Source organism: Lycorma delicatula, chromosome 13 (genome assembly GCF_047948215.1).
Source record: "Lycorma delicatula isolate Av1 chromosome 13, ASM4794821v1, whole genome shotgun sequence".
Classification (NCBI taxonomy): Eukaryota; Metazoa; Arthropoda; class Insecta; order Hemiptera; family Fulgoridae; genus Lycorma; species Lycorma delicatula.
In genome coordinates this window covers 50,989,963-51,016,876 of record NC_134467.1, presented here as the reverse complement: position 1 = coordinate 51,016,876, position 26,914 = coordinate 50,989,963, and the positions used below count along the sequence as shown (strand labels likewise).

At 35.6% G+C, this 26,914-nt stretch overlaps 1 protein-coding gene across 1 annotated transcript in view; it reads left to right on the top strand.

The window, feature by feature from the left end:
* The window catches only part of LOC142333657 (uncharacterized), a 317,162-nt gene that overhangs the window by 156,647 nt on the left and 133,601 nt on the right, over window positions 1-26,914 (top strand). The window lies entirely within an intron of this gene.

Sequence of the window (26,914 nt, the reverse complement as noted above, 5' to 3'; positions counted from 1 at the left end):
GATGTCACTGTGGACGCTATCGCCCTTCGCTTAGTGGGTCTTGGAGCTCTCTGCGAAGACATTTTTATATTCAAATTCTTAGTCATCTGTTCACCTTTGGCACATATGTCTATTATATGCCGGGTGAAGCGGCAATTCCTCTCATAAGTCACACCCAGGTATTTAATCTTTTCGACCTCTGTTATTTGTTGGTTTCCAATTTGGATGGCCGGACGGTCTAAAATCCTCTTCCCTGTGAACATAATATATTTACATTTTTCTATTGCCAGCTGGAGTCCCCTCTCTTTCAACCAATTATCTATCGTCCGTAACGTGTTGTTAGCACTCTCTTGTACATCGACAGTTGTTTTACCCTTGATGAGTATCGCCAGGTCATCGGCATAGGCAATTACTTGTACCCCATCCTGATAGTCTAGTCTTAATATCCCATCGAAGGCCAGTATCCAGAGTAAGGGTCCCAGTTCAGACCACTGTGGCACACCGCCATAAATATTGAAACGTAGGCACTCACTCTGCGTCTCCACCAAGCATTCTCTATTTGAGAGGTATTCCCCTATCTGCCTTCTTAAATAAGGACTGATACCTTTTTCCACTAATGCCCTATTTATTGATTCCCACTTAATAGAACCGAATGCATTTTTTACATCTAAAGCTATGAATAGGGGAATACGCCTCGTTCTCCATGTGCCGCTCCTAGTATCCTTAGCCCAGTCGATCACCTTTGTCGCCGCCTGTATCGTCGAACGACCCTTCATGAATCCAAACTGATTTCCACTAATGCCTATTCCTTCCTCAAGTTCCTTAAAGATTCGGCCAGCGAGCATCTTCTCCACTACCTTCGCCATGGTATTTAAAAGACTCAATGGTCTGTATAAAGGTTCTCCATTCTCATTTGTGCCTTTTGGGATAAACACCACCCTAGATTCCTTCCAGATTCCTGGAAATGTCTTGTTTTCTAATCCATGGCTGGCAACATCAAGCATTTCATAAGGAATTCTCTTTATCAGCCCTTTAAGGAGTGCCGCTGGAATTCCGTCTGGACCCGGGCTCTTCCTATTACCCAGTTGTGCTACAGCCAAGTGCAGTTCAGAGAACGTGAAGCGTCTGGTTTCGCAATCTATAACATTTCCTGCAGTTTCTACTCTACCGGGGAATAGCTCATTAAATTGTTGTTCTACCTGCTCATTATTTAATACGGGCAGACGCCTTCCAAATCGCTTAGTGATTATTTTGTATGCCTGTCCCCAGGGATCTCCGTCTAACTCCTCGCAGAGTCTGTGCCATTGTTTTTTCTTAGACATACGAATAGCTTTGTTTAAGGCCCGTCTGGTCTCTTTATAAGCCAGAGATGCCTCCTCGTACGCCTGTCTGCCTCGCATTCTGAGTCTCTGCTTCCTTCCTCTGCGCGATTGTAGGAGCCCTCTCAGTGTTTCAATCTCCATAATCCACCAATACACTGAGTGTCTATTGGCTCTTCTGTGAGCTACTCTGCCCATTTCTTGTCTTATAACGTTAGTCAGGGCAACTAGTGTCAGATTCTCTATGTTGATAATCCTTTCGGCCGTTCTATCGATTATGATCTTGATATGTTCCTTTGTAAAACTACTACAGGGCATTTTCTCTCTAGTCACATAGTCTGAGCCTTTTATGGTAATCATAGTGGCATGATGGTTACTCGCCACATCATGTGGTAACACTCGCCAGTCCCAGTGTTCCCTACTCCATCTATCGTCTATGATTGTTAAGTCCAAGACTGACGAGTGTCCTCTCGCCTCATATGTAGGGGTGCCATCATTTACACAATGACAGCTAATTTCCCCCATCATATCTGTAAGGATCTCACCTCTGCGATTGGTGTATGCGCTCCCTGCTGCAATCGCTTTACTATTGAAATCACCTAGAATAATGACTTTCTTCCTAGCGTTATTTACTACTCCTTGTATTATGTCTAGTCTTCCAGTAAATTCATGTATGTCACAGTTTGGAGACACATAGGCACCAATCGCTAGTGTTGAATCCGACTCCACCGCCAACATGCCTCCAGATGTGGACGTCAATCTCCATGCTATCCTGCCACTTACATCCATAATTGCCACGTCACCATTTGTATCCACCATCCAGCCTGATCTAGCAACAAGGTACTTGTTCGGCTCCGTGATTATTAATAAATCAGCCCTCTGCTCTATGACCAGTTCACTAACCAAATCATGAGACATGGTGCTTCTGTTTGCGTTAACCATTATCACCCTAAGCATTTAAATGTTTTGAGCATCCCCAGCCTCCGGTGCGGTGTTCTTGGCTCCCACAGTCCAGGCAGCTACTATGCTCCCGGCATTCAGCAATCTTGTGGTCTCTGCCTCCACAATTGAAGCAGAGATCCATTCTGTCAGGGCCCTTGCACTCATGTTTACGATGTCCAGTATTCCAGCATCTGAAGCACTTTTCCTCTGATTCCCTAATATATGCCCGACAATTTACGCAGCCAATCCTCAACCTTTGTTCCACCAGCTTACAGGCAGCCCTATACGAGGTGATAACTGTAACATTTTGGGTCTCGGCGTACCCTTTTCTAATTGACGATATCTTGATGTCCTCATCAGTACCTACTCTTGCAGTAATTGCAGCAAAAATTTCTGTCTCAGTGGTGTCATATTCTACATCTCTGATGTGAACTATTGTGCGCCTTCCCGCTCTTGTACGCAGGTCAACATGCAAATCTGCCGCCTTATCTAGTAGGTTACTTGTAAACTCAGCAGCTTTCTGCGCTCCCTGAATTCTCATGTGGAGTTTTTCATTCCTGCCCTTACATAAGGAGATGACCTCTTTTGCATCTTCGCTACATACTGCAGACTTCATCGTTTTAAGTAAATCAGAATAGGATTTTCCAGCCGCTTTGATAACCACAGTACGACTGTCAACTGCCGGTGGTGTCGACTTTTTAATACGGGCTTGTCCAGACTTGCCTTGTATAGCTTTACCTTCAACTGGGATCGTAAGCACTTTAACCGCTACTTCCTCGTCTCTCCGCAAATAAGATATTAATTTCTTCATATAGTTTCCAATATTATTATTGGGGACGACAAAAACTAAATTACCAGCCTGAGGAATAATCTTCCTTAAAGCCCTCAACATAGCTCCCATTGTGCTCTTCTCAGTAGCATTACCATCATAGTAGATTTTGTATTTACTTTTCTTAATGTCGTCACAGTCTCCAAGAATTGATCGTACATCTTTACGAATGTCGCCTACTTTGTATTTGGTAGTAATACCTTCTTTTTCATCCCCTCGACTTGATTTACTTAAATCACTAACAGTACAAGAGTCCACCACCTCAGAAGGCAACTCGTTAATCAAATTAATTTTGTTCCGCAAACTACTTGGCCACCTTTTGGGCAGTAGATCTATTATTTGCTCATCTGTCAGCTCCTTAGTAAGAATTTGCTCCATCTCATCTTCCACAACTATAGGGTACGTCTGAGTAGCCTGCGTAACAACTGATAAAGGGGGCGAGACTTGAGTCAAGGCATTAAGCCCATCATATATGCCTTTGAGCTCCTGCTCATGTGTACTTATGTATTTTGAGAGACCCGGTCCCATATGCTGTCTCAACGCCACCATAGTTAATCCCAATTGGTAAACCAGATTGCTAAGGCTCTCCGGCGGTCCTTCTTCTTCTTCTGAGGACCCATGTCGGGGTCTCTTTTTACATTTACCCTCCGTTTTCTTAGTAATGGTAACCTTTTGTGAGCTAGAAGCTCAGTGCGATGATCCCTCTAAGGAGAGTGATCCTCTTCGTCTCATATTAGCGCTGTTGGACTATGGGGACGATCCCGAGTCCAACGAGTACCCACTCGGGGATGGGAGCCCCAAAAGAAAATTGTGGGGGTCGGTAAAATGTATCAACCCAAAAATAGGGTCCAAAATTTTGGGGGGGTTGGGGGGTCAGTGGGTAGGAAACTTTTTGGGATGGATTTATAACTTGGGATGAGGGATGTAGGACGAGTGGTTCAGAAATTATTAAGGAACTAATAATTCCCTAATAAAAACTAGTCTAAGGACTTAGAAAAATTTCACTCGTATAACTACTAATACACGAAAAAATTTCCTAAGTCCTTGTTTACAGTTAATTTCAGACTGGTATTAGCCTGTCGACTAACTTAGAATAATTTGCTATTATAAGCTCTATTATAACCTCACAAAACTGTTAAAAAGTTATTGTACAATAAGTTTACTCACTTTTTATACACAATAGTAGTCTTTTCGTTATTGTTAAAAGTCACCAACACTTTAACACACTATAATATCTAAGATTTAGCGAGTAAAAAACACAAAAATATTGATCTCACTAATGAGAACAAAGAAACTATAAAAAACTTGATAAATAACCAAATAACTCGAAAATGATAGTCCGTATTCCTTGTCCAATCCACTTATAGTTCCAGTCCACCAAATCAATGTAAAAACCAAAAAAACCAATCGAAAATAACAAAAAACGCGGAGCTCTAGAAAGACACGTCTACACACCGTGCAGTCCACAACTCGACTATCAAAAAATGTTGTCCTCCTAACCAGCGTTTCATCCGCTTATTCTTGTTCAAATAAGAATAAGCGGAGAGGAATGTTGTCATCAGGCATTGTCTTTCTCCATGACAATCCTCCGCCGCACACTGCAGCTGTAACAAAGAAGCTGCTGCAGAGTTTTCGTTAGGAAGTGTTTGATCACCCACCATACAGCACGGACTTGGCTACATCCGATTTTCACCTCTTTGCTCACACGAAACGTCGGCTAGGAGGACATTTTGGCACAGACGTCGAGTTGCAGACCGGCGTAGAAACACGGCAGAAAACACAGGTGCACCGTTCTATGACGAGGGTATTGGAAAGTTGGTACCGCGCTACGACAAATGTCTAAATCGGAGTGGCGACTATGTAGAGAAATAGCGTAACTATGTAAGTAGTTGTTACAAATAAAAAGTTTTTTTATTTTCACTGTGGATTTTTATTTCCTGACCGATCGGACTTTGAAAAAAAATAACCCTCGTATTTTAAGTCGGACCAGAAAAATATTATTTTTTTTTTGCTTGGTGGTGTCGGTGTATAAGCTTAAGATACGAAAGGAATTTTTTTAGCGTATCAGAAATGCCACGCTTACCCGAAATTCGAAGGCGGGATTTCAAGATAAAAAGCCGGGGCGCTACCACTCCGCCACGGAGATCGGTAATATTAATCAAGCCGTGAAACGCCGACATTTGCAAAAAACCTGACATCAAATTTTGGACCTATCTATTTAATTTTACTTTACAGTTCGTGTGTAGCATCGATGCAGCTATAATCGAAAAAGTAAAAAGAGAATTATTTTTTAGTCAATATATAATTTATTAACCGATCCTTCAGGCCGGTGTAGTGCGCATGCTATAAAATAAAACGGCCGTAACCACCGGAACTTACATAAATGTTATTCATGAAAACGGCATAGACGTTACATAGAATAACAAGCACTGTATGCTAGGCTTTTTAAATAAATTAAAAACAGAGATATTTTCCATTAGTTTGTCATTTAATCAAGTACCTTATTGTACGTTATCGTACCGAAAACAATAAAATAGTTTGATTTTAACCGTAAAATCTTCATTATTTTCACCAAAAGTACAATGAAAATCATTACTTTCCGGGAAAGAAATTACGATTAGTTTTATTTATAACTCAGGTACGTTATATCTATGAAAGTTTGAGATAAATAGTGAAAAACTAATTATTTTAGCCTTATTTATGAAAAAAAAAAACAAACAAATAGCTAAATACAATAAATAGAAATAAATTAAATTTTACAAATCCAGTTTATAAAAATAAAATTTGGTTTAATTTCTGTAATAAAGCTTTTACACGATACATAATCGAAATTTACAAATGACAGAATGGCATTTGAATTACTTGCTGCGTCACTGAAGCTAATGTAAACAAATTGTCTATTATTTACCAAAACAAGCAATAATAAACTGAACGCCAATTACTGTTCTGTACTCTTTTTTTCTGTTTTACTGGTTGTTTTTTTTTTAATAAAAGAACATTTTTAGCGCTTAAAATTATGCCATGAGATTGATATGTTTGTAAAAAAAAAGGAAAAAACAAATCTAACTCCCTCAGAAGCCGAACAGAGTAAGGTTAGGTTAGAAAAACCATTCCTACCGCGGGTTACAAACTTTAGCACGTATAATACATGTTCATTTATGTTTGAATTTGATGCGATTAAACCGTTAAAGAACTACATTACAATAGTAAATGCATCCTACTGCGGTCGATATTCTTCTGTAAATATCGTTTTTTTTTCGATACAGATCGATGTCAGTAATGATAAAAAAAAGAGATAAATATTAAAAATTAAAAAATTGCCAAAAAAACATCGTTCTTTAATATAGGATAATTAAAGAGAGTGCAGGAGAGTGTCGGTTCAGCCATCGAGCTGCTAAGGTGGAACAAACAAACTTACATAAGTATATACATACGCCCTAATACATTACACTTTTTTTTGGGCGGTCGTTTAAAAACACTAGTAAGATAACAATTTTACACGTATGAGAAACGAGGTTTCCGAATCGTTCAGAATGAAAAAGATACGAGTTATTAAAAAACTAAACGTTCATCTGATGGACTTTTCAATTTTTTTAAATTTATTTGAATTTATATACATATGTATACAGCCTATGACATTCCCGATAACGTAAGGACTTCAACGCGGGGTCACACATCTAAATCGGTTCGCCGGTTGAGCTGCTACGGTGGAACAAACATTACATACATTCACATTAAATGCATTACATTCCTTTTTTGACAGTCGTGTAAAAACTATAAATAACCAACGCATAGCTTAAACTGTTCAAATTAGGAGGGTGAATTTTGAAGGGTAAATTAGTTTTATAACGAAGGCGCTCGCTAAGGAAGGATTTTAGAAAACTCCTTCCGTGAGAGTGTGAAAAGGAGGAAGGAATCTCAGGAATCCAAGAGTATTAGACGCGTGAAAATATATATTTAAAACCTTTCTTTAAAGGAAACCGACCGTTGTTTCATCATTTTTTTATAAAACCCAATTTCGGGGATCGCAAAGGAGGGGCTAACTTTTAATGAAACTATTAAAGCCAAAAGGGGCGGTGAGAGGTTGAGGACAGCCCCCTACGGAGCTGCCGTTCGTCTGTGCTTGCACGGTTGGGGGCAGCGATGAGGAACCGGGACTGTCTCATACCTTCGCGAAAAAGACCTAGACCCGGTGCGAGTGCCTTGCACAGGGTGCTCTCACTAGAGGTACTGGCATCAAGACCGAGTCCCGGCTTCTGGGGCGGGGTCCAGGAACGACATAGTCGAGCTTGGATACTCCGTCCTAGGGTTAGAAGCAGGCGATGAAAAGAACTAACCGGCGGGCTGACCTGTCGGACTAGACTTATGACCGGCGGACGGGGAGGTCCGTTTGAGTAGACAACCCCCTGGGCTGTTCTTTGCTTTGTTGTGGTTCCGGTCTTTTAGGGTGAAAAAAAACCAACAGGTCAAAGGTTGTTTTACAATCTTGAAAATTTACATTTAGAACTTTCTTTGAAAACCAAATGTCTCATTCGGAGGGCTTTAGAGGCGTCCAAAATCTTTTATGAAAATTCAAATTCTCAAAAATATACCGCATCGTTTTATCGTTCAAATTCGATGAGAAATATTCTTATTTTATCGCTCTCAAATTATTTTAAACACCCAGTAAAGATGATTAATTTGGTTTAATCAAGAATTTCTTTTTGTTAATTTATTTTTATTTTTTTTTCATTTTTAAGTTTATTTTAGAAAGTTTTTATTCTATAAGGTGAAAATGAACTATTTTGTATATTCTGATATCTCTAAATTTTACCTTTAAATTTTGGTCAACAGCTCCTAGTACACTCTGTGTGTGTGTGTATATATATTTATAATTAATATATTATTATACTAATATAATAATAAATGTATTACTAGAAACAATCCACAGGTTTTCCATCTGAATACAATATACCGATGATTGTTTATAATGGAAATAAATCAATAATTTTAGATTTTGGGAAAACTTTTTTGTAAAATGGTTTTGGGCGTAAACTTGTTCACTAATTTACTTAAATCGATTATTCAACTGAAATTTTTTTTTTTTTTTTTGGAAGAAAAAAGACGGAAAATTATTTAATACTTACAGGTGGTCAGGAGAATATATTTAATATAATAAAGGAGTTATGTAATAAATTATTGTTATTTCACCCGTTTTAAAATATATATATATATATAGACACAATGTTGAATAAATTAAAATACGTCTTTTAAGTTTTGACCGATGTACAGAATTTCCGTATCGTTAATGAAAATTGCAGTCGGTTTATCATTTGCAGTTTGTTAATGTTTAAGTTATTTTAATATTTAAATCATCTCAAATATAAATTTAATATTCATTTAATTTAGATAGCATACACAAAGTTTCAACCGCTTCTATTGTTTGCCGTTCGTTATTTATTTAATAAATTTTACTTCAGTTTTTCATTTCGATTATGAGAAATGTAAATACAAGATTTAAATACTTTGAATTATTTCTAGCAATATATTATTATAATTTAATTTCATTTTAAAACCGATTCCTTAATTATTATAGGTTATATTTTTATTAAAGTTGAAAATTTGTTTACACAGGAGAAATCAAATTAACAGTATATATCTAAACGATATGAAAACTAAATATTATAATAAAAGATTTTCTAACGTATATAATTTACATGATTCTTTTTCTTCTAGCAAAAATAATTAAATAAAAATATTAACAATTAAAAATACATTGGCAACGGATCCAGTAGAATTTTAAATGAATAGTATTTTACCTTATTTAAATAAAAAAAAAAAAAAAATTACTTTTCCGACGAATATAGCTTGAATATTAACGGGAAAAGTACGGTGGAAAAGTCCAACTAGTTTATGTAGGCCAGTGATCTCCAAACCACCTTTTTATTCGCGTATCCCTAACATTAAAGTAATTACAGATTGTATCCTTTAATTAATATTTTATATGTATATATATAATATAATATAATAAATAATAAATATTAATAATATTTATATAATAAATAAATAAATAAATAAATAAATATATATATATATATATGTGTGTGTGTGTGTGTGGGTGTGTGTGTGTGTGTGGTCAAATATCAAATTATTTATTATTTATACTTCTTCTTTCTTCTTTGGCGTACCCCAAAGTACCACTTTGCGTACCCCCTAGGGTACCTGTACCCCACTCTAGAAACCACTGATCTACGCAAAAAGAAAACATATATATATGTAAGTCCATTGTACTGCGTTTGGTTGATACCTCAGGATTGATCGAAGCGATTTTTCTCAAATTTTGCTCATATTTTTTTTATATGAAGCATTGATCGTATTAATTTTTTTCAAAATTCGTTAACCGGGTGGGAGGAGATACATAAGAGATATTTTAGAGAAACATTTATTAAAGCAAATATTTTACCTACAATAGGTATGTAAATAATCCAAAAACAGTTTTTTCCAAAAATCAACCCCGACTTCTTAAAATTTAATTATATATTTGTACGTTTTTCTGCTCTATTTCCGTTCGGTTTAAATGTTTTTCGAAAAGATGTGAAAGTTTATATATACAGATTGATTCCAAATCTCTCGGCTGATGATTCTATAGCCAAAAATAAGAAAAAAGGTTTGTGTAAACACGTAGGTCAGAAAACGGTTCGTTAGCGAGTTTCCGCTCGAAAACATCTAGCCCTGCATTCTGTTCTCTCTGTTCAATTATACCGCACTAAAATTCTTGAAGTACAAATCGAGGGGTAAATTTGACGCTTCGTTGTAGTTTTTGATCTAAAAAAATATAATAAAAGCGCTCTGTCTTAATTAAATTTTAAGAAAAACGGGGTAAAACAAAAGGTTTTGTAGGAAAATACTTTTTTTAGATTTAGAATAAAATAAATTTGTTAATTTACCGATAAACAAATAGAAATTTCTATAAACGAATATTTTTTTTTTAAATACACCTACCAAAAGATTTTTTTACGCACCTTAGAATATTTCAATATGAGCTCCGTCGTTCGCACTGTAAACATCCAGCCGATAATCGACTTTTGCTTAGCTCGACTGGATCATCGCAGGCGTATCTGTGGCGATAGTAGCGGCGATGCGTCGTCTTAAAAGTTGTTCGCGGCTGATGTTTTCACTCTAGACATCGTTTTTAACGTATCCCCGTAGAAAAAGTGTACGGGTGTCAAATCTGGGCTTCCCGAAGGCAAAGCATAAACCGATCCAACGATTAGGAAATCTTTCATTGACAGCGCGTCGAACGCCTAAGTTAAAGAGCGAGGGCGCTCCGTCTTATTGAAACATTACAGCTACGTTACTTTCTTGTTCGATTTAGTCAAGTTTCGGGAAAATCGTACAGATAAATAAAAATTCCCTATGACAGTAGGATCGTGAAAAGAGAATGGGTCTTTCAAGGCCGTACCCTGTAGTTGACATTTATGCCGGTTCAAACAACCGCTGACACGGAAAGTCGCTTCATCTATAAACGTAACACGTTTTAAAGATGTTTCAACTTCGCCGATGTTATTAAGCATTTTACTTGCAAATTCAACGCGTTTAGGACCATCTGTAAGTTTAATTTGATATTTAAACTGAGTTTTCTAAGCGTGAAGGCGTAAACGCTAGTGCAACACATTTTCAATACTTGTTTTTGGAATTCCTAATTGTAAACTTAGCCTAGAAATGATTTTTTTATGGCTCTTAAACGACTTTGGCGTTTACGCTCAACCGCTTCGTCATTCGTTTTCGGCCGTCCGGAGGACTTTTTCGCTTTCACGTTGCCGGATTCCTTAAACTGGTCGTACCACCGTCTAATGTTTTTTACACGAGCGGGATCGTCGTCGTAAACACCCCGAAAAGTCCGTCGAACCGATTTAATTAATAACCGATTTATATTCCGCTAACCACAAAACGACTGCGCTTTCTGCTGAACTGTCGCCATTGCACCGAGTGACTGTGACGCAGAAGCGTTGTACGTTGTGCCGTTGTGCGCGTCCGTTCTAGGTCGCGTCTAAAAAACTTGATGATATCCCGATTATTTTGCTGTTCAAATTAATAGGTTATCTCAGTTATATAGGGAGATATGATTTTTTTTAATCGCTTGAATCTTTTTCGATGACTCCGTAATGTAAATAAATTGATTACGGCGCGGTAAGGACGGTAATAAGCCCCTTTCGGCTATGATGCCACTCCATCTCTTACCGAGGCGCGTTTACACCATTTCCAACAAAATGCAAATGCTGCCACCTAACGGAAAAGTTCCAATAATTTTTCTACATTTGTCCTGTTTAATAATCGAATAACCCGAATGTGTGTGTGCATATATATATATATCTACATATATGTGTGTGTGTGTGCGCGCGCGCGCGTATTATTCATATATATATATGCAGTATACATTGTACTAAATACCACAAATAAACTATATGCTTCGGTTTACATTACATTACTTCGTTAGATAAGATTTAATATTCACTAGAAGTTTATATTAAAATTTAAATTTGAAATATCTGCTAATTTTTAAGTAGATTTTATTCGATGTAACATTGTTTTTTAAGCGCTTTATCATTTTAAAACGACATAAAATGAATTAATACCGTTTTACCGATTTTGCTTATTTCATAACCAAATGTTTATTCGTGTGAAGGGATACATGACTGTAACAAGTTCACGTTGTAAACACACCTAATATTTTGCTTGTTTATCGATTACTCGTCGGAATCAAAACAAAGTTAACATAATTATAAAGAATATTATTCTGTACAACAAATATCAAAGTTTATGTTAAATTAATTCGTGCTACCAATCCAAACAAATCATCACATAATACATAATATTTACATATATTCAATACCGGATAGCTTTCAGTAAAATTCTATTAGCAGCTACAGCATTTGTTAATACGCACTATCAAATTCAATTTAAATATTTGTTTCAGTTGTTGCATTACAAATAAAAAAATCTGATGTGGACACCACATGACTTCCTTGTACACCTATAAAATTACATATTCACTTTTTTTTAAAATGAAAAGTAATTAAAATTTTATTTCACTAATAATTTCTGATACTTTTTCGTACTTTTTTTATTGTTATTATTGAATTATTATTTATTATAATTTTTTTTACAATTATTATTAATAAATCAATATATTTTAATAAAAAAAAAGGAAATGAAGTCGGATTCTAACCGGTGTCCCTCCTTCTTCAAGATCCAAATATTTCATTAATTAAAATTGTATTTATCTATAACTCTGGAATCGATGAAAATAAATACCGCTTATGATATATCGTTGAAAACCTCTCGATGAGGGCTTATCACTGCGGTTAAGAAAAGATCCGAAATCCAAATATTTTAGATTATGGGCTTTTTTGGACACTTTTGGTCCAGGTTGCAATAGAAAGGGAAGGTGCACAACTAGATGTTACAACAGTCATAAATCCAAAATGTCAACATCCTACGGCTAATCTTTTTTGAGTTATGCGAGATTACGTACAGACGTCACGCCGAAACCGGTCAAAATGTATTCAGGGATAATTAAAATGGATATTTCCGTTGAAATCTGAAAACCAAAATTTTCGCGATCGCGATACTTCCTTCACCTCGTACACGCAACTAATTATTGTCACAGATAAACGTTCTTATTTTAGATTACTAAACGAAAAATTAAGTAACTACTTTACGATAAGAGCCTAATGGAAGGCTCTTTAGAATACCTTAACGAAAGGCTTTAAAATCCCTCAAAAAGTCAGAACGAGTTTTGAAGGTACAAAAGATGATGAATGTAACTTTAAATAAACGAAGAAGAATTTTAATAATTACTTTTTTCAATTTTTAATTAGCGTAATGACATTTCAGGTCGCCGTTTTTGTTTAAATAGTCGGAATTTAATTTCTTTGATACTTTTTTGATCGCCTCGCAAAGACCTTTAAAATAAGATATCGCACGACCGTATGTCCCGTTTAAAATTATTCAGCCGCCCCAGAAGGAAGGACGAATGCTCTAAATCGGGGCTTACTCGGTTAACCTTTCTTAACGAAGAAGATTTCCAAAGAGAGAATTGGAATACCTCAACTAATAAAAATATTAAAGGGGAGTATACGATCGCAGTTCTAACTATCCGAAACAAACACGCTGATGGCCGCCGTTTTGGATCGGGCGATCGGAATTTATTTTAATTTTGTAATTTTTCTCGTCTTATCTAGTTCTTTAAAATGATATCTTAAACGACCATCGGTCCCACTTAAAGTGTTTTGAGTTGTCCATCGCCCTCCCCGACGACAAAAAATCAAAAAGAGTAAAAGTAAAAGAGTGTTCGTTGAAGTATCCCGTCGGTACAAGGAAGATTGACGCAAACCGCAATCTGTTATGTCAATTATAAAAAAGGTTAGAGAGGTCTGTAAGTTACTTTTCAGCCACCCGGTATATAATGTACGCTAACACACACACACCCGCACAGACTGAAAAAATGTTACAATTTCTTTCTTTTTAATTTTCCCTATAATTCAAGAATGTTATTCAGTTATTTAGCAGTTAGTTAATATAAAAATATCTATAAATAAAAGTTACTTTTTAAAATATTCATTGTCGGAAGATAATTTTCTTTTACGGATTTTCTGTAGTTAGAAAAAGGTAATAAAACCCTATAATTTAAAATTATTATCTAAAATTTAATAAAAAACTTTTTGCATCATATACAAAAATAAAAGATAAATTAACACGTATTAATTTTTAATAATAAACGCACACGATCGTACATTAATAAATAATAGGTTTTTAGATACAAGGTAAAATTAAAATAAAAAACTATTAACGTTTTAAGCGGTTCGATAACTACACGCCTGGTAGTTTATTGATATTTTTAGTTGACCTGGGGTGTAATTTGGCGATCAACTATTAGTCGTCTATCGTACTTAACATCGAGACCGGTTTGATATTTATAATTCTAATCTATACTCTCTACTGATTTACTTACAATTTTTGTAAGTAAATCAGAACCCGATAGACATTTATTATAACCGTAATAAACTCATGTACGCCAGCTAGAGATTTTTTAAAAAACATTTTTGATTTTGAATTAGAAAAATATGTAAGTTTTGAATTGCAACAAGCATTGAAAACGGACCGACGTCATGTAATACTATTATAAATTACGATTAACATAACACGAGAACATAGCTTTTATCGGCCGTAAAATTATAATCGCGGGACCTAAGGAAACTTTTAAACACAAAAATAATCGTTTAGACTTACGAGGAGTGGCTATTAAATAACGAGAGTACTGCTGCTACAGAGGAACTGCGTATACGCCAAATTCTTACGACCGACAGCTGTGTAGCGTGAAACCTTCTCTTTTGATTGTTGCCACTCCAGTTTCTGTAGACATACTAATCTGGCCGTGGCCTTCGTTTGGATAACATCTGTTTTTTTTTTGTTTTGCCGAAAAAATGATAAGCGTTTTATTAGAACGAAGAATTGTGAAATTTCATATAAAAGTTGGGAAAACCGCTACTGAAACTTATTTTTTATCAAAAAAAATATATATGGCGATGAATTTTTTATACGTGCGCCGGTTTTTGAGTGGTTTAAGCGTTTCCAAGATGGCCGAGAAGACGTTGATGAGATCTTCGCCCGGGTCGCCCTTCGACGTCAAAAACGGATAAAAATATTGAAAAAATTGGTAATCTGATGTGATCTGACCGTCGGTTAACTATTCAGGTCGACGGTGAAAAATCGGTGGCAGAGATGTTCGCATACAAGACACGTGCTCCGGCCAGGCGGCTGGAAATCTCAGGAGAGAAAATCCCGTTTGGGAAAACGGTCAAGTACCTGGGAGCAGTCCTGGACAAACGGCTTACCTTAGGAGAACGTGTTAAATATGCGACCCGAAGGGCAAAGGCCGTCAGGGCCTCACTATACCCGGTACAGAACAGCGCCAGCCCGTATCCACCGGCGACCAAACTGCTCATTTTTCGGCTATACGTCCTGCCGATTCTAACATACGCTTACTCGGCACAAGGAGCTTTGTCGAACTCCACGCTTCAAAAGAAATTAGAAGCCGTTCAAAACAAGCGTTGCGGACGATATTTGGAGCGACGTCGTTCGTCAGAAACGTCACTCTTCGCTGCGATGCGGGACTACACACCGTATCCGAGGTGGAGGTGGCGCAGGCGCGCAGCGCAGACCGTTCGGGACGGCGGCCGTGTCCGATCGCGGCCATCTCCGGGATATCTGCCGAGAGGACCGTACTCCACAGGGTATAAGAAAACGGCCTCGTGCCGTATTAAACGAACCGCTGTGAAGAGGCGGTACGAGAATCAAACAATGACAAACCAGGCTTAGGAGCCTCTATATCGCGTAGCCTATAAATGGAAACCGCGCGAAAAATCGGGGCGCTAAAGTGACCGTTTTCACAATTAAATTTTGTTAAAACTATAAAAACCTAGGCAACACCCCATACCGTCCGACGAACAGACCGCAATTTCATTTAGTCAGCATATGCGATTATGCCTCCGGAAAACGGGACGCATTTCTCCCTGAAAATAACTAGGGCTCCGGTAGGCGCGCTCTTGCTAGCCCGCAGGTGCCGGTACCGAAAGGACTTCAGCGGATGGACCGAAGGGGAATCACGCCGGGATTACTAGGCTCAAAAGCTTAGTCTCTCACGGTCAGAACCGGTAAATAATTTTCACGGTGGTCCATACGGATAGGAACGCAAATTACCAAATCCGTCCACAAATAAAAGTTAAAATTTATAACCGCAACTAAATAACCGATGAAATCCGCCCGATAATAGAAAGATACAGCAGCAAGGGACATTGTCCAGGCTCTGCGATCTGTAGGGAGAAATATTGAAACTCCCGCCAATCTTGCGTTCCGTTCCGGTTAACTATTCATGCGATTGCTGAAACTGTAGGAATTGTCAAAAAATGCGTAAGGCAAATTTTACATTACCACTTTAACACGCAAAGTCAACGGGTTCTTCATCAGGACAACGTACCGGCTCGTAGTGCGTTGTCTGTCAAGACATTTCTAGCCAAGTATAACATTCCGGTGTTAAACCGTATGCGTGACTTTTATCTGTTCCGCAAGGTCAAATCTGCATTAAAAGGAACAAGATTTCAGATGGTTGAAGCTGTGAAAGAAAAAGCGGCACGCGTCATGAAGAGCTCACAGAAGAAGACTGCCAGCACCGTTTCGAACGATGGAAAATTCGCATGGAGCGTTGTAGCGATAGAGGGGGGTGTATATCGAAGGGCACGATAACTAAATACGTATAAATTTAAAATAAAATATTTCACCGGATTAGTCTCGTTATTTAATAGCCACACCTCGTATATATATATATATAATAAGAAGAATGTTCGTTCGGGAAAGTCTTACTAGTATTTTCATTCAGAACTTTGTTTTTTTAATTTCTATAATTAAATATGTTATGTGGTTAAGAAGATAACTTCATGTATATTTCATGATAATTGGTTAAGAATTTAAGGATCATAAATAATATATATATATATTCAAAAATCTTATTTCTTGTATAGTCAGGTAAAATAAAAAACGAGAAATAATATCAAAACGAATCATTAAAAATATGCTCAGAAATAAATTTATCGAAAATAAATTATATTTATTATAAAATGTCATATTTTAAATTCTATTCCGAGAACCGATATATTATATCCCAAATTTAATCCCTTTCTTAAAAAATAAAAATATACGTAAATTAACTGTCAAAAGTAGTAGACTTTATATTAAATATAATTTAAAACTTTTTTTTTATTTTAAAGTTAAAATTCTTTATCTCTTGCAAAATGTACTTACATACATATATATATATATATATACGATATATCCCTCAATCTTTTTATCGAAAAATACTATTAAATTTTATACTAGCTTATTTTATTATATAATTTTTCTTCTTTTACAGTCTTTAGTTAGTAACAGAATATTTTACTCGGTAAAAATAAAAACAAGCGCGTAAATAAATAAAAGAAAAATTTTGGTAATCGATAAGGGAACTCGTTTTATTATTATTTACAAGTGTACACAAAGTAGGATAATTTAAGTATCTTTAAGGGGTAATAACACCGACTGTACTCGAAAAAGAATAATCGACTGTTATTCGTGACGCATGAAAAAATAAAAATTTTTATTAACTTTTAGAAGGATGTCTCTCAATTTATTTTTATACTTTTTAGCATTTATATGTAAATCGGTCTGTTTAAAATCGTATCGCTTTTCTGAAATCCGGTTTGTGTATTTTGTTTTTAATTAAAGTTGAATTTCTCGAATTTGTGTTTAATTTTAATAGACGTTATTTAAATAAATTTTCTCAGAATTAAATTCAGTGCAAAGTTAACTAGAAATTTCTATTTGTTTATCGGTAAATTAACAAATAGAAATAAATTAGCGAATAAACAATGTTATTTTATTCCGAACCTAAAAACGTATATCTCCCGACAAAACGTTTTCGTGTTTTACCTGGTTTTCTTAAAACCTAAGTGAAATAGAGGTCTGGGACTACTTTTATTCGATCTTAGACGAAACCCGTACGGAAGCACCAAATCTAATCCTCGATTTTATCCCGAGAATTTTAGTAGGGTTTAATCTCATAGAGGGAGCAGAAAACACGGTTAAATGTTTGGAGATTCGAAACTCGCTAACGAACCGTTTTCTGACTTGCGTTTATATGAACTTTCTTTCTTATTTTTGACTATAGAATCATCTCTCGAGAGATTGCCGTGCAATTGTAAACTACTCTGTGTATATATACGTTTATTTTTTTAAATCGCCAATCAGGTATAATATACAAAGGTTTTACAGAATCTACGAAGCGTTTTCCGACCGATGTTTATGTAAAGAAGGATACACCCGTGAATTATGTCGGTTTCCTCATAGGACACTCTGTATAGATGTATATGGAGAGAGAATGATTCAGAAGGAAGGGAAAAATTTTGGAACGGATTCTAGACCTTGAAATAAACAAAACCGTTTGCACAAATAAATTTTTAAAAAGGCTTTGTTACCGAGTAACTGCTAGCGAAGTATTTCGCCTGGATTTCAGTTACCCCGTTTAAATGAGGTTATAGTGAAATTTTTAACGCTTTATATAACGGTTTAATATGTTTTTTGATCTGAAAATTCGAATAAAACTGTACCGAGAACTGAATCTTCCGTAGTTATCATAATATCCGATGTAAAAGCAGAAAAAAATTATTTATTGTAAATTATACAGTAAAACCAGTGAATATATTTTTCTTTTTATAAATTAAAAGTGTTTTAATTTTTAAAAGGTGTAAATTTATTGAACTAACAACAGCTGATTTTAATTTTCACAAATTCATAAGATTGTTTTGTTAAGAAAATTTATTTTTTGTTGTGTTTTTTCACACACACATATTTTACATAAATTTTCTCATAATTAAATTCTCTACAAGTTTTGATAATAAATATTTTGCATTTATCAGTCATTTAACTAACTTACGTTGGATATCAAGAAAAAATCACAGGAAATAAGTCTGGAACCTGTTTATTTAGGTTTTTCAGGTTAAAGGTCATAAGAAATCATCAAGTTTACTACTCTATAATGCCTTAAAAATTTCAGTATGCCCTGAACTGAAATCCGGACGAAATATTTCGCTAGCCATAACTCTGTAACAAAGCGTTCTCGGATATATGTAATCGTATGAAATTTTTTCCTTATTTCTAGCTCTAAAATCAGTTCCCAAACTATTTCCTATTCCTTCTCAATCACTTGTACGTGTGTGTAAATTATTAACTAATAATAATTTCGTATGTAATTCTACGACTAATAACGTGATGTATTTTTTATCTTATAAAAAATAAAAACAAAAAAGTATAATATAAAATAATTTATAGAATAATTTAATTTAAAGAAATCACGTGTCTTTCTGAACACCTACTTTATTAACTAACATAAAGTTTAACAAAGTAATAAGTTTAACTACGAACAAAGCAACTTTTTGTTACTTGGAAAATAGGTAAGTATTTTGGTTGTGATTTAACAAAACAAACTTTCTATAAACTTTATATTAATTTTGAATAGCATCTTAATTTATTCACGTACGCGCGCGCGCGCGCGCGCGCACACACACACACATATTATAGTATTTGAATTTTTATTCCCTCTTATAGTGAAATAATAAATTTAATTTTCTGTGTTGTTGATTGGGAGCTTGATTTTGTTTTTCTAAAATATTGTTTAGTATAATATAAAAACTTTATCTTTATTTCTGTATGTTGTTGACTGTAGATTGTGAGAACATAAAATACAATAATCAAATATTCTTTCCAACTATTCTATATGTCTTAATATTTTTTTTCTCACACCAACTTTTTAATTATTGTATTTTTTCAAATTCTTCTTTTTCAGAAGTGTATGTGTGTGTGTTTGTATAAATAAATATATATATATATATATATATATATATATATATATATATATATATATATGTGTATGTATGTATATACCGGGTGTGTGAGAAAAGTAATGAGATTGAAAACACTGCGAGCACTCTGGCAACGCTTTGTTTACGGGTCTGTGCTACACCGGTTTGTTCATCCCTTCCACATGCTCAGTACGAGTTTCAACTCCGTTCAGCCAACACATTAATTTTGACAGCGCCATCAGTGAAGTTGTGTTTTTGTTGTGCGTTACGAAAATGGAGCATCGGAATTTAGAGCGACGTTGTGCGATCAAGTTTTGCGTTAAACTTGGGGAATCCGCGAGCGTGACCTTTGAAAAGTTGAAACAGGCCTACGGGGAACATTGTCTATCAAGATCACAGGTTTTCCGCCGGCACAAATCATTTTTGGAAGGCCGAGAACACGTTGAAGATTAACCTCGCTCAGGGAGATCTTGGACTTCAAAATCTGACGAAAATCTTGAGCGTGTGAGGGTTCTTGTGAGATCAGATCGTCGTTTAACAATAAGGATGATGAGCGAACGGTTAAATTTAAACGCTTTTACCGTACAGAAAATTTTGACAGACGATTTGGACATGCAAAAGATATGTGCGAAATCGCTGCCGAAAAACCTCACGACGGAACAGAAGAACGATCGAAGAAACGTGTGCATCGAGCTTCTTGAGAGGACTGACAACGACCAAGAATTCTTCAATCGTGTGATCACAGGTGATGAATCCTGGATATTTGAGTACGATCCTGAAACAAAGCGGAAAAGCGAAGAGCGGCACACTCCGTCATATCCTCGACCGAAAAAATGTCGAACGAGCAAGTCAAAGATCAAAACCGTGCCGATTTGCTTTTTTGACAGTATTATCGTGCATAAAGAATTTGTTCCTCCAAGACAAACCGTCAATTAAGTTTTTTACAAAGGCGTCCTTGAAGGTTCAAGAAAAGACCGATTCGCGTGAGACCAGACCTTGCTGACATGCAGATGCTTCATCATGACAATGCCCCGTGTCACACGGCCATTTCCATCAGGGAATTTTGACCTCAAAACGCATTCCTACGGTTCCTCAACCCCCTATTAACCTGATTTGAGTCCTTGTGACTTTTTCCTTTTCCCGAAATTGAAACGCGTCTTAAAAGGACGTCATTTTGGATCTCTGGATAACATTGAAAAGACTGTGACCGACTAGTTAAAAACCCTACCGGTTGAAGCCTTCCAGCGTTGGTACCCCAAGTGGGAACACCGACTCCGCCGGTATATAGCTGCCCAAGGGAATTACTTTGAAGGGGATAATATTGTCGCTTGAAATAATAAAAACTTTGGTAAGTAAAAAGTCAGTCTCGTTACTTTTCTCACACGCCTAGCACATAATCTTTTTTTTAAAATAATTTTAATGAGAGACCCAACAATCAAGCATCATGTTTAATCTCACTCACCAGTATGACTCGCTACATAAGCGCGTATGAAAAACTCCAAATACAAAACCAACATAAACTCAAATTTAACCTCCCCGTTGACAGAGTATTTGGTACTCTGGAGGAAGAAGTTAAGCAAAAACGAATTAATATTAAATAAAATCTAATTTGCGAAAAATACGATGAAGCGAAGAGATTTATACAAGACTGAAACCGTTTAAATATATAAGATTCATCGTACGGGAAAATGAAAAAAATGTGAGGTGTACATTAATTTAAAAAAAAATTAAACAATAAATTTAGAACAAAGATGGTATTATTGTAAAAGTAAAAGGGAATACCACGCGTAACTGAAAAGATTTAAAAAATCATTGTCGAGTCTTGCAAAAATAGCTGTATTCATTAATAGAACAATGTTACCGCAACAAATACCTATTAACCGGAAAATAATCAAACGCAAAGATAATAGGTTAAAAAAATAATAATAATAGAAAAGTATGCCGGTAAGGAGCGTGAGAATGTAGAAGATTTGGAATTTATTGGCAGTGTTGTACACAACAGGATAAAAAGAATAGAGGAAGAAGGACGAATAATGCGATTGTAAAGAAGAAGAAATAAAACTTTAGTTTTTTTAACTTTTTTGTAATATTCTGTTAATTTGTTAACTTCATTTTTTTTTTCATTTAATACAGCGCATTTGGAGAGTCGGTGGGCAATATGCTTTAAAATTACACGATCCATTCTGCTCGGTTGCTCTGTGGTTCGTTGGGGGTTGCACACCCGTAATAGACCGAGACGTCAGTTGTTTCATTTATCGGAATCGACAGTCGGGAGAAAGATAATGCATTCTGTTTCGGTACAGGAACGCATTTTTCTCATTGAACTCATCTTTCGTGAAGGCGAGAAGTCGACTAATTTAATGAAGCGCAAATTATCTGAAAAGTATCCGTATATTGCTGCGCCTTACAGCAAAACAGTTGTTCAAATTCTTATCGAAAAATTTCGGGCGACAGGTTCTGTTGAAGACGCTGATCGAAGCGGAAGACCGCCTAAACAAAACGAATAGAAGCCGCTTGATATTTCAGATGCTACGGTCGAAAGTTCTTCAAAGTCAACGCGTAAGTTAGCACAGCAGCAAGATATCGAACTTGTTACTGCGCGTAAGGCTGTAACAAAAGAATTTATCCCTACAACATTTCTCTTATAAAGTAATACACGTTCAAGAACCGAATCTAAAGTTTTTGATCGTGCAAAAAGACTAAATTATTGTTGACGGGTTAAAAGTTTTACCGACCAGAATTCCGGAGGTATCTTTGACATTACTTTTTTTTATAAATGAAGCGTTGTTTCGTCTTGGAGAGTATACTAATTCAGAAACTACACGAATGCGATCGGCGATTAATCCCCGTAAAATACACGAACAATTTTTATACGAAGCGAAAATTGGAGTCTGGGTCGGTGCGAGTAGAACTAGTACTGCGGGTCCAATCTTTTTTGAAAATACAGTTAATAGCGATCGATATTGTGCTGTTTTAACTTCATTAGTCGGTTAACAGAATTGGAAATCAATCGCGGTCTGTTTCAAAAAGATGGCGCCACAGTGCACACAGCTAACAGGTCGATGACTTTTTTATGAAACGTCCTTGATGAATGAATCATTTCGAGGGGTTTGGGCCCGCACGATCGCCCCATCTGATATCCGATTCCTCCAGATTATTTTCTGCGGAGGGCAGCGAAACAAGCGATGTACGCGACAGACCACCCTCGGTTGACGAAATGAAAACTACAATAACGGCATACGTACGAGACGTTCCGGTAAATCAGCCGGTTAAAGTGTTTGAAAACAATGAGAAACGCGTGCGGTGTTGGAGGAAGCATTTTCAACACCTTTTATAAAGTATTCCGGTTATTGTAATATCCGTTTCTATAAAATAATAAATAAAAATACATAGTTTCATCATTACACTTCCATAATTACAGTGCACAGAAACTTCCAAACGCTCTGCATTATAAAAATATTGTTCTAGAATTTAAATTGTTTTATTTATAAAATTTCACTTTAGCAAGTGTTTTTTTTTTTAAATACCCTTTCAAAAACAGTAAGTAACTTTGTGACGTTCAGGAAAGTGCGACTATTTCCTCTTTTAGATTTTCCCCAAAATTTTTAAAAAAGATTTAAAGTAATTTAAATAAGATATGCTTTGTCGTCAATTTTTTTCTATTTTCTAAAATAAAGATAGGTTTTCAACATTATCCAGTTTTATTTAAAGAATTTTTTTCATTTTACTAATAATTTATGAAGCGCTCAGAAATTCGTTTTGAATATGTTTCTTATACATTTATTATATATTCCAACTTCTATGATAACTATGTAAAAATAAATCGCTTTATAATAATAAAAGTACTAGAATAAAATAATTTAAAAAAAAAGAAAAGAAAAAACCGTGCTGCTGATATTTCCTTTCTTTTAACGTATTTTTATTTCCCTAAACAAAGCGAATTTAAACGTTTCATTTCTCCAATTTTTTTCTACTGAATAAGCAATAGTAAATTTATTCTACATATTATTTATTTAATAATTTTTTAACGTAAAAAGATATATTTTCAGTCGACTTGTTACGACACACGTACGAGATTTTTATTTTCTTTCGATTTTTTTAAAACGGTAACACTGCCTTTCCTATAAGATTTATACATTTATTTAATAAATTTAAAACTGCAATAAATAATAATTTTTTTTTTTTATACAGCCGTATATATTTCATAGAACCATGAATTTGGTTTGTTCTTATTTTATTTTTAAATTCAAATAATTTTCTTAATTGATTTTTTTTTGGATTCAATGGAACGATGATTATCCGAACGTCGATTTTTCGGATGTTCAAATATCCTTACCGCTTATATCTGCCGCACTTTTCGATTAAAATTAAAATACCCTTCAAATAAAGCTTTGATTAGATTATTTTTATTGATTTTTTAACTGATTTTTTTTAAAATCACATACTAGGATGATAAAAAAGTGACGCGACCTTATCGGAATACGAGTAAGTTACAATAATTGTTGAAAGCGGCCTCCGTTATGCGATTTACATAATAAAACGTTGTTGTAACGTATGTCGAGGAATCGCAGCGACACATCGTTCGATTCGCTCGGCGATTCGGGAACGGTATGAGGAAGAGTTTTGTTAGCGGCATCCTTAAGGTACTCTACAAGAAAACCTCAGGAGGGATTAAATCGGGAGACCGAGGGGGCTATAACCTCTTAGAAATCGCTTTTCCGTGATAAAACTGATCCGAGAAAGTCATAGTATTGTCGACCGTACGAGCCGCAGCGTCATCTTACTGAAAACGCTTGCACTTTAGCCGGTCTGCAAGTATATTGTTTATAAATCGTTGCACCGTCTGTACGTAGCGCTCACCGTTCAATGTATCGTGAAAGAATGTCATAAAGGTTCGCCTACGCGAAATTGCACACCAAACACCATTTTTTGTCCGTACAGAGGAGACTCGCGAAGCTGATGTGGATTTTCAGCAGAGGAAATGCGTGAATTCAGTTCATTCACCGTCGAAGTGGAACTACGCCTTGTCAGACGGAAACCGGTCATCGAGTTCTTCCCCGTCTGGCGTTACAGATGAGGTGAACCGCCGACAGAAAGCTACACGTTCTCCAGTGTCTGCAGGTAACGACTCGTGAACGTCACGAATTTCGTACGCGCATCCGTACGGGCGCCACCGACGGAGAGACCAGACCGGGTAGACGAGCGTCGCACAAACTTCTTGGAACTAACAGAATGTGCGGTTTGCACGTCGATCGACTTCCTGGTGTTAGCGTTTTCGGTCGGCCGCATCTGTCGCACTTCCTGGTCTTGGAACTTGTCGTACGGCCGCTTGATGGAGGACTTGTTTGGTGCATCCACACCTTACTTTTCTGTTAAGCATAATGTATTTGGGACGACGAATCTTCTCTGCTGCATTGTGTAACCTATTTTTCCTAAATTAATCCTGCTACAAAAGAAGGAAACATTCTTCCATAAGGTTGCGTCGCTTTTTGAATACCCTATAAAATTTACGTCTAAATTTAGAACTAATTTTTTATTACTTTATTTACATCGATTTTCTCTGAATTAAATTTTCTATCGGTTTAATTGATAGATTTTATTTGTTTATCGATAACTTAACAAATTTTTTTTACGACAAAACCAAAAAACAGCGGTTGTCAATACAATTTCTTTTATTTAGTACACCCTTTTTCATAGAAAATAAAGAAGATACGGTTTTGGGACCTATTTATAAAACTTTTTCAGGTCAAAACCATAAGAAACTGCTAAATTCGCCCCTTAATTTACCTTCCTAGAAATTCAGTAGGGATTCATTTCAGCGGAGGAACAGAAATCGGGACGAAATATTTCAGTAGCCGTAATTCGCTGATGGAGGTTTTCGGCCCCGCGTTTACAAAAACATTTTTCATTCTTTTAACGAGAGATATACGCCTATAAAGTTTAGCAGAATCCTTCCAAGACATCCTGTATACGTAAAACGAGAAACTAATCCCAAGAGAATAGGCGTTACGCAACAGCGGTGAGACGCGACATATTATATGCGGCCGATCGCACGACCTTTGATCGTAGCAAAATAAATAAACTTAAAAATATAGAAGGGTAATATATAAGAAAAACACTACCGGAGTGTTTTCACTCTTTTACGATCCAGAAAAGCAGAAGATGTTTGGAAATTACGAAAATTGTATGAACTTTACCTGAAAGTAGGCAAACTTTAAGAGATTGACGAGAACGGAAAACTAAGAGTCGATGAAAACCGACCGATCAAGAAAATCTTTGACCGAGGAAACAGAAATAAAACTATCGACCGAATCAAACAGATAAACAAAAATTTTGAAGAAGCAAATATACAAACGCGTAAAATCACAGACCTTCAGACAAAAATTCATAAGATTTGAAGGAATCCAGAAGAAAAGGACAAGAATAGGATCGACCCGGAAAAAGCAAGAAGAACACTAAAAAGTAATGCTAAATTACCGGAAATAAATGAAAAGAGATCATAATAAGTGAAACTACAGTTTTTATCGTAGTCCTACAGAAACCGGTTTCGTTCAAAAAGAAAATTTAATTAAAAAAAATAACGGAAGAAAAATGTTAAAAGTAAAAAAAATTTAAAGCATTTAATTTTTTTAAATCCTTACTTATGTATGTTTTATGTACGTGTAATTATTATAGTTTTAAATGTCGTCTAATATATATCCTAGAATAAATGACGTGAACTGAAAACTCATTTCAGTTTGAATTGACAAGTACTCGCCTGACATGACAGTACTTAATACTGAAAAGGTTAGTAGATGTCAGCAACAAGTAGCGTCAGGTTAGAACAAGCGTTATAAGTGCTATATCGAGATATTTCCGTGTAATTCTGCATAAACACCCTTCGTAAATATACTGCACTAATCAGCCGACTTCAGATAAAACCGTTCGTAATTAAATACAAGTAACAAAAATAAATAAATTAACGTAGTACAGTCAGGGAATTTAAAAATAGACTTTTTTATTTGCGTAATAATATATTAAATTCGATAAATTTTACGGAAAAAATTAGAATTTTAAATTTGAATAGAATCTAAGTCGCGTTACGGTTTGACTGCGATAGAGTACGTGATTATAATTACAGAAAAGTTTACCGGATTTTATCGGGAAGAAAACATCTTAATCGGTCCGGTCGGAACACCTACAACACTAACGTACAAAGTTAAGGAGATCATTTCCTGACAAATAATAAACTATTATATCAGGTACGTACCTACCTTACTCTCTTGTAATTTCCTTGATCTGTTCGTTTACGATCGTTTCGTTGTTAATTTTTAATCTTAAAATTTTTTTAAATCTTTAAATTTAAAGTAACAATAAAACGAACGGATCGACAATCAAGCGGATGTCCTTTTCAAGAACCGTTTATTGAAAACAGG